Below are 8,720 nucleotides of genomic sequence, written 5' to 3'. Positions count from 1 at the left end.
TCTTTTTAAGGTTTATTTATTTATTTGAGAGAGAGAGAGTGAGAGCATGAGAGGGGGGAGGGTCAGAGGGATAAGCAGACTCCCAGCTGAGTGGGGAACGCAATGTGAGACTCCGGGATGGTGATCTGGGCTGAAGGCAGACACCTCACAGACTGAGCCACCCAGGCGCCTAGGCAGACCTTCTGAAACATAACCTATCCTCCAGGGCTCTTCTGCAGCCTCAGGTCGAAGCTACTACCCTATATAGGACCTTGTCTGGGATCACACCTTGCCTGACTTCCTTACCTACACTACCCTGCTTCTCCCACTCCACTTCCCATCTGCCCTGAGAGTACTTCCTTAAGAAATTACCCACACATGAATCCTCTTTTAGTGTGCTTCTTTTTTTTTTTTTTAAGATTTTATTTATTTATTTGATAGACAGATCACAAGTAGGCAGAGAGGCAGGCAAAGAGAGGGAGGAAGCAGGCTCCCTGCTGAGCAGAGAGCCCGATGCGGAGCTCGATCCCAGGACCCTGGGATCATGACCTGAACCAAAGGCAGAGGCTTAACCCACTGAGCCACCGAGGCGCCCCTAGTGTGCTTCTTAAGAATCCAACCAAGAACCAGCAGCTGGGACCACAGCACCTGTCACGTGGCCTCTTCCACAGAACAGCTCCTACTGGGTCTTCTTCCTATTTTTGCTCCATCAGGCCTAGGGGTTGTAGCTGCTTCCTACTGCCGCTAACTTTAGCATGCTTCCCCAGGCTTTGACTGTTTGCCTGGGTTCCTTCCCAGTCCTTTGTAAGTTGCCCTTTCTTTCATTAAACTCTCCCCAGTTACTGCTTTGGAGTGTGCTACCTCTTTCTTGACAGAACACTGAATCATAAATACGACCATTACAGAATTTATTTTTTTAATTATCTGTCTAGTCTATCTATAAAATTCATAGTACCCTAGAGGTTTGAAATGAGGCAGAAGTTTAACATTGTGGAATGATTGCCCTTTTCCTCTAGCCAAACACTTAGGCTCTGGGACTGTATCTCTAATAAACTAAATTAGAGATAATATCGAAAATCTTATTTTGAAGTTCTTCCTGACGTGAAGACAGAGGTAATGACCTCCTCCTTCCAATTGGCCCTCAAAAGCCTTCCAGCTGGAAATAACCAGTAAACAACTTGCAAAAGGTGACCTCCAGCGCTAGGTGGCAGCCGTGACCCACCAGTGCTGTTGCTCACTGAGGCCGTGGACCGGCCCGGCGTGTCCGGCTCTGCGGGTTCAGCAAAAACCAGTTTGCCTGCTGGCACTCCACTCTTCAATCAGGGTTGTTATTCCTCCAACATAGAGACAGTCTGTGATTTTCAGGCACCTCGGGTACCTGGGCAATGTTTCTGTTTGGATCTCCCTATACCAGCCCTCCCTCGGTGCGTCTGTTACTAGACACTCAAATCCCGATGCAGACCCAAGGGTTTGGTGATTTTTTTTTTTTTAAGATTGTATTTATTTATTCGACAGACAGATCACAAGTAGGCAGAGAGGCAGGCAGAGAGAGAAGGGAGGAAGCAGGCTCCCCGGTGAGCAGAGAGCCGGATGCGGGGCTCGATCCCAGGACGCTGGGATCATGACCTGAGCCGAAGGCAGAGGCTTTAACCCACTGAGCCACCCAGGCGCCCCTGGACCCAAGGGTTTGGATCTCTGAGGAAGATAAAGGCTTGGGGAAATCCCACTCAGTACAGGAAATATGAGTGTATTTAGGCTGCCTCTCCTGGCTAACTGACCTCCACAAATGCTTCGGCTGACTTCTCCCACCCACTTTGGCCTTTATTATTTTTTTAAGATTTGTTTATTTAATAGAGCACCTGGGTGGCTCAGTGGGTTAGGACTCTGCCTTCAGTTCAGGTCATGATCTCAGGGTCCTGGGATCAAGCCCCGCATCAGGCTCTCTGCTCAGCAGGGAGCCTGCTTCCCCTCTCTCTGCCTGCCTCTCTGCCTACTTGTGATCTCTCTGTCAAATAAATAGAAATAAAATCTTAAAAAAAAAAAAAGATTTGTTTATTTATTTTTTCTTTTTTTAATTAAATTTTTTCTTTTTTTAATTACTTTTCAGTGTACTAGAATTCATTGTTTATGCACCACACCCAGTGCTCCATGCAATATGTGCCCTCCACAATACCCACCACCAGGCTGGCCCAACTTCCCACCCCCTGCCCCTTCAAAACCCTCAGATTGTTTTCCAGAGTCTATAGTCTCTCATGGTTCATCTCCCCTTCCAATTTCCCTCAACTCCCTTCTCTCCATCTCCCCATGTCCTCCGTTTTATTTCTTATTCTCCACAAATAAGTGAAACCATAGGATAATTGACTCTTTCTGCTTGACTTATTCCACTCAGCATAATCTCTTCCAGTCCCATCCATGTTGCTACAAAAGTCGGGTATTCATCCTTTCTGATGGAAGCATAATACTCCATAGTGTGTATCGACCACATCTTCCTTATCCATTCGTCTGCTGAAGGGCATCTTGGTTCTTTCCACAGTTTGGCAACTGCGGCCATTGCTGCTATGAACATTGGGGTACAAATGGCCCTTCTTTTCACTACATCTGCATCTTTGGGTTAAGTACCCAGTAGTGCAATTGCAGGGTCATAGGGTCACTCTGTTTTGAATTTCTTAAGGAATCTCCACACTGTTCTCCAAAGTGGCTGCACCAACTTGCATTCCTATGTTTATTTATCTTAAAGCAAGAGAGTGCAAGAACACATTCTGGGGGGTGAGGGGTAGAGGGAGAGGAAGAGAATCTCAACCAGACTCCCCACTGAGCACAGAGCCTGATGCAGAGCTCAGTCCAACAACCCTGAGATCCTAACCTGAGCTGAAACTGAGAGTCAGATGCTCAACCAACTGAGCCACCCAGGTTCCCCCCTCCTTTGGCTTTAGCAAATAAGTGATATCAGTTAAAATCATTGTATTAATAAACCCACTTTTAGTTACAAGCAACCAAAGCCCTGTGAAATTGAGCTTAAGCCCATTTAGCTATAAGCCTTTTTATTTAAAATATGGGAGAATTGTTTAGCCAGTAACTTTGAGAGCCATACATGTGTGAATTCATAAGATGTATTTGTTTGAGTGAGAGAGAGAGCATGAGGGGGGAGAGGCAGAGGGAGAGGGAATCTCAAGCAGAATGCCCGCTTAACACAAGGCTTGATCTCATGACCCTGAAATCATGACCTGAGCCGAAATCAAGAGTCGGGCACTCAACTGACTGAGCCACCCAGGTACCCCTATATATATATGTGAATTTAGAAACAACTATACCCACATGGATTTTAGGCATGGTTGTTGGATCCAGGTGCTGAAAAAAGATCATCAGGAATCTATTTGTCTCCATCTATCTTTTCCCTTTTCTTTTGAATACAAACTCCTAAGTGGTGACAGAAATGCATGTCTTTCTTCATAGTTTTGCTGAGACTCCCAGACTTGACTTAGGTCCAAATTCATCCCTACACTAATCACAAGATCACTAGTCAAATGCCCATTACTAGAAGAAGGCATAGGTCAGGATGGAAATAAGGAAGCTTGGATTCCCATGAAGAAAACTCAGGGTGTTATTACCTGGAGAAGGACACAGGACAAGCCACATCAGCAGATGCCCATGATGATCAAGCAGGCTAGTTCCCTTTTCCCTCTCCCACAATCACTTACATATCTACTGACTCATTCAGTACACCTCAAAGTCTCCTGCCAGAAAGCCCTTCCACCTTTCCCTCTACACTCCTACCCAGGCAAAAGTCCTGTTTATCCAACCTCTGTGTCCTCCTACCACACAGTCTCCTAACATCCTGTTGTTTTCCTTCAAAGCACTGATCAGTTCAAGATTGTACAGTGACATGCAATTATTAACCTAGCATGTATCTTTCCACTACATTATACTCTTTAAAGAAACAAGATTTTGGTGTCCCAAAAGCCTAGTACAGTACAGTGACTGGTGCAGTAGTACTCAGTAAGTATGTGTTCATTCATTCACTTGATACTTATCTGTAAGACACTGGGGATAGTAAGTCCAATCAGACGTGGTCTCTGCCTGGTTTCTACCCTGGTGAGGGAGACAGAGAGTAAATCGGTGCTCACTATCCAACTACAACACTTTCTGCAAGAATGGTGGACTCAAAGGAGCCAAGCAACATATAAATCAGAAGGATCCAGGAAAGTTTTCCTGAAGTCATGATGTTGACCTAACTTTAGAAAACTGAGAAATATAAGCAAGATGAATGAGAGGAGGAGGATAACCTCAGAATCATGTTAGGAAACACAGAAATGTAACCTAGCCTGAAAATTTCCTGGGAGAATTGATGGCCTCAGTCTCATTTCATTAACTGTCTAGACTAGGGATAACTATATAAGAATTAGGCCTTTAGCTAAAACCATGCCTTTAAGAAAAAAAAAAAAAAAGAATGAAAGAAAAGTAAAGGGAGGTGGTCTGGGTGGTTCAGTTGCATGAGCGACTGACTGCCTTCAGCTCAGGTCAGGATCCTGGATTCTGGGTTTGAGTCCCCCATTGGGCTCCCTGCTTGGCAGGGGGTCTGCTTCTACCTTTAACTTTCCCCCTCTCATCTTCGCTCTCTCTCATTCTCTCTCTCTCTCTCAAATAAATAAGTAAAAGAAAAGTAAAGGGGGCAGTGTCTAAAGTAGAATTTTTTTGGAAACAAAATAAAGTTAAATTTTTTTGGACTTAAAAAATTTTAGCTTAAAAGGATAGGAAGAAGCTCTCTGATTACATCAGCAACTGGCAAGGCAGCTGCCACATAGTAGGCCCTCAATAAATGTGTGAATGACTGGATGAAAGTCACTGGAATCAGTATGTTTTACTTAAAAGCAAGAGCAAAGCCAGCCAAGGATATGGCCCATTAAGAAACCTAGCAGACTCCTAAAGGCACACAAAAGAGATAAAGGGCAAAAGAAATTACTTTAAAGCAGGAAGATTTATATAATGCTGTGTGTGTAGAATAAAGATGTGCCCAGCTTCCCATGCCATTTGCTGCCAGGATCTGAGATTGTTACTAAGAAAAGGGTGGGAGGAGGCTGTTGGGGGGAATCAGATACCAGGCCAAGACACAGCCACAGAAAATTCAACATTTGGGGTTTGAAAAGAGGGCCTGGAACACAAGCCTCTTTTGTTTTTCTGGCTTCTCTTAATTACCATGTTTGAGACCTGAGATTTAAGAAAAAAGCACTAATCAAAAGGACAATTTACACTCCATTATAGAGACAGCTCAGTCACAGTCCCCAGTTTCCCCTCTGGTTGCAACCTGAGTCATTTGTGGAATGGCCAAGTTAAGCATGAGGAGAGCTATAAATGGTTTATAAATCAGCGTGTTGCATCACAAACCAAAGCAGTTGCTGCTCCCAAGGCTGGCAGCAAAATCATGAATCAGAGTCTAAAGTTCTAGAACAATGTTTGTGAATCAGTCTCACAATGGGTTGTCCTTAATGGCATTCTATAGCTATGCCCTCATCCCAGATCTCCTCTGTGCCAACCACACCCCGTCACGCACATGCATGGAACCTGGAAGCTCTTCTTTCCATACTAAGATGGATGAGCTAATGAAAGGGGTCACTTCCCATCACTTTATCTCATAGCCTTTGGTCAAAGGAACCCTACCCTTTACTCAATACTTGCTGTGCAGAACATTTCCTCTACTTTGTCCTCAGGATCATTAAATCTCTCTCAATAATGGCAAAGACTTTAGATCTTATCCCATGCCCGTCTCTGTTCTAAGCGTTTTATGTACATATAATCAAATTTATGTCACAACAATCTTAGGGAGGAATCTTGCTATCATTCCCCACCTTTCAGATGGGGAAGCTTTGGCTCACAGAGGTTTGGTAACTTGCCTAAAGTTACCTGGCCCTTAAATGGTTATGCCAATATTGAAACCAAGGTCATTAGGCTCCATAGTTGACACTCTCAACTACTACGTTATGCTGCCATGAAACAGAGGGTGCCATCTAAGCTAGACAGAGCTGACCCTTGTCACAGCCCCACTCTGTTAACCACGACTGGTCACAGGTACACCCCACCCTCACCACCACTCACAAAGTTCTGAAGAACCTGCCAACCTTGACCAGGCATGAGCCAATCAGAACATCAGTGTTCCCTGATCTTAGTTACTGGCTTAGAGCTGGGCCTGTGACTCAGTCAGAGCCAGTGAATCATGATGGGACTTTTCCTGGGGCTTCTGGGAGAAGTTAGTCCTCTGTTCTCTCCAGGTACTGGTGAGGGGAGGATGTGGGGAGAAGAGCTACTACAGCACTTTCACTCCTATGAAAGGAGGCCCCCAAGAAGGAGTCAACAACCACAGAATACAGAACAAAGGGAAGAATCCTGCAGCACAAGACTACCAGGGCATTGCCAAGAGTACATAGCGTTGGGCTCATGCCATGCAATATAATGAGGGCCCCTGAAGTTAGGGAAGGCATATTGCCATGACCTAATTGGAGCCCTGAATCCAGCAACTCTTGAAGTGCCAAACACCTCCACACTGTTTGGTTCCATGAACCAGTATATCCCCCCCCCCTTTTTTTAAGGAAATACTTTTTTTTTTTCTTAAAGATTTTATTTATTTGACAGAGACAGCAAGAGAGGGAATACAAGCAAGGGAAGTGGGAGAGGGAGGAACAGGCTTCCTGCAGAGCAGGGATCCTGATGCGGAGCTCGAACCCAGGACCCTGGGATCATGACCTGAGCCAAAAGGCAGATGATTAATGACTGAGCCACCCAGGTGCCCCCCAGTGTATCGCTTTTTAGAAGCCAATATGAGTAGGGTTTTTTTGCAACTTGAATCATAATGCACTATAATCAAAATGATTTCAACAAACCTTGTAAAAAACAAAACCAAAACCAAAAAAAATGTATGTGATAGCAAAGCCAAAAAGCCCACTAGTTACTGTGGTGGAACAATAAGATTACTGATAAAGATGGAACTCAGGGCCCTCACCATGCTAAAGAAGAGAGAAAGAGCCAAATTTCTTAACTTCTCAACCATTCTCAACCATTCTCCGATTTACATTTTTGTACAAATGGACAACAGCACAGATAATCCTCCCCAACTGGCCACTAATAGATTCACTTTCGTAATTACATTTAACTTTAGTTAATGTTAAAATGACTTTAAATGCTCCCAGCAAAGCAGAAAGTTGTGGACCAGACCTCTATAGAAGATAGGGCAAAGTCAGCCAGGCATCAAAAAGTAACCAGGGGATTTGGGTTGGTGAGGTGGTCAAAGAGGACTTTAGCCTTATGTATGTGTTAATCTCTTATAAAGGAATGCATTTGTAAATCATTCATTTAATTAAAAGTTAACTTTAAAATAGGGTTAAAGGGGGGGCACCTGGGTGGCTCAGTGGGTTAAAGCCTCTGCTTTCTGCTCAGGTCATGGTCCCAGGGTCCTGGGATCGAGCCCCGCATCAGGCTCTCTGCTGAGCAGAGAGCTTCCCTCTCTCTCTGCCTGCCTCTCTGCCTACTTGTGATCTCTGTCTGTCAAATAAATAAAATCTTAAAAAAAATAAAAATAAAATAGGGTTAAAGGACAAGTCACGTAACTGCATTATCATACTTTTTTGGGGTAGTGTTACGGTTTTATTAATACAAATATGACGCACACATATGATCTCTGTGTATTCACTTCCCTCACTGTGCAGGCTGGCATTGGTCTTGGTGACTCTTATGGCCAGATGGGCTGCTCTTTCCGTAGTGGCTTTGCGGTTCTTGGAGGAGACATTGTGAGCAATCTCTACGCAGTGAGATTTGTTGCACTTCAATCTCCTTGACGTGTACTGGGAATTTCCAGAAGCCACTGGGTGGCATGTGCTTTGTTTTCTTGTTGCTCTCATAATCAGTGTTGGGCGTCAGGATCTGGCCCTTGAGTCTTCTGTGCCCCATATTGTCAATGCTCTGGGTTTCTGCCAGTTATGCTTAACTTTGACATACGGGTCTGGCTGGTGCTGGGTGAATTTCTTGGTCCTCTTTTGAATGATCTTGGGCTTCACCAGAGGTCTGAGGATGGCCATTGATGCCAAATAGGAGATGGCTGCCACCTCCACAGGCAGTACCAAGAAAGAGCTATCATATATTTTTTTTAAGTAGTGGAGCCCCTCAAATGGAATGTTTTATAAAACACTGTAGTGAACATCTGTTGTGTTTCCCTTCTTTGGTATAGAATTCAAAAACATGATAGCTTGCTTCCTGGGAACCACCTTCGCCTAGTCACACTCAACTTTGGTTCAGACGCATGGTCTTGATGAAAATATAATAAATTGATTCCAGAGCTCTCCTGGCTCTTTTTTTCCCCCATGACAATTCTGGAAAAAGACAGCAGTGGCATAGTTTTTTAACCTCCCTGAATCTTCTCCCCATCTTAAAAAAAAAAAAAAAAAAAGGCAGACAGAATAACTAGATGGTAAAACCAAAAACAACTATGGACAACATCAACAACAAGGTCAGATGATAGGGTGTCCCCACAAAATTCAAAAATACGAGAGAGTGAGCACAACCAGCACCACCACTATGAGATCTGCATTATATTCACATTTATACAGGAGAAAGCAGAGGGAAGAAACAAGGCAACTGAAAGGCAAGCAAAATTGTACTCATGGAAGGCAGAGTGGACTGATTGGAGCAAAGCAGTTGAAGTGATAGACAACCGGTTTGCCTGCTCCAATATTAGATGAGTACAAGAGGTCTTTGAT

Source organism: Martes martes (genome assembly GCF_963455335.1).
Source record: "Martes martes genome assembly, chromosome: 17".
NCBI classification, from domain to species: domain Eukaryota; kingdom Metazoa; phylum Chordata; class Mammalia; order Carnivora; family Mustelidae; genus Martes; species Martes martes.
This window is presented reverse-complemented; position numbering follows the sequence as displayed.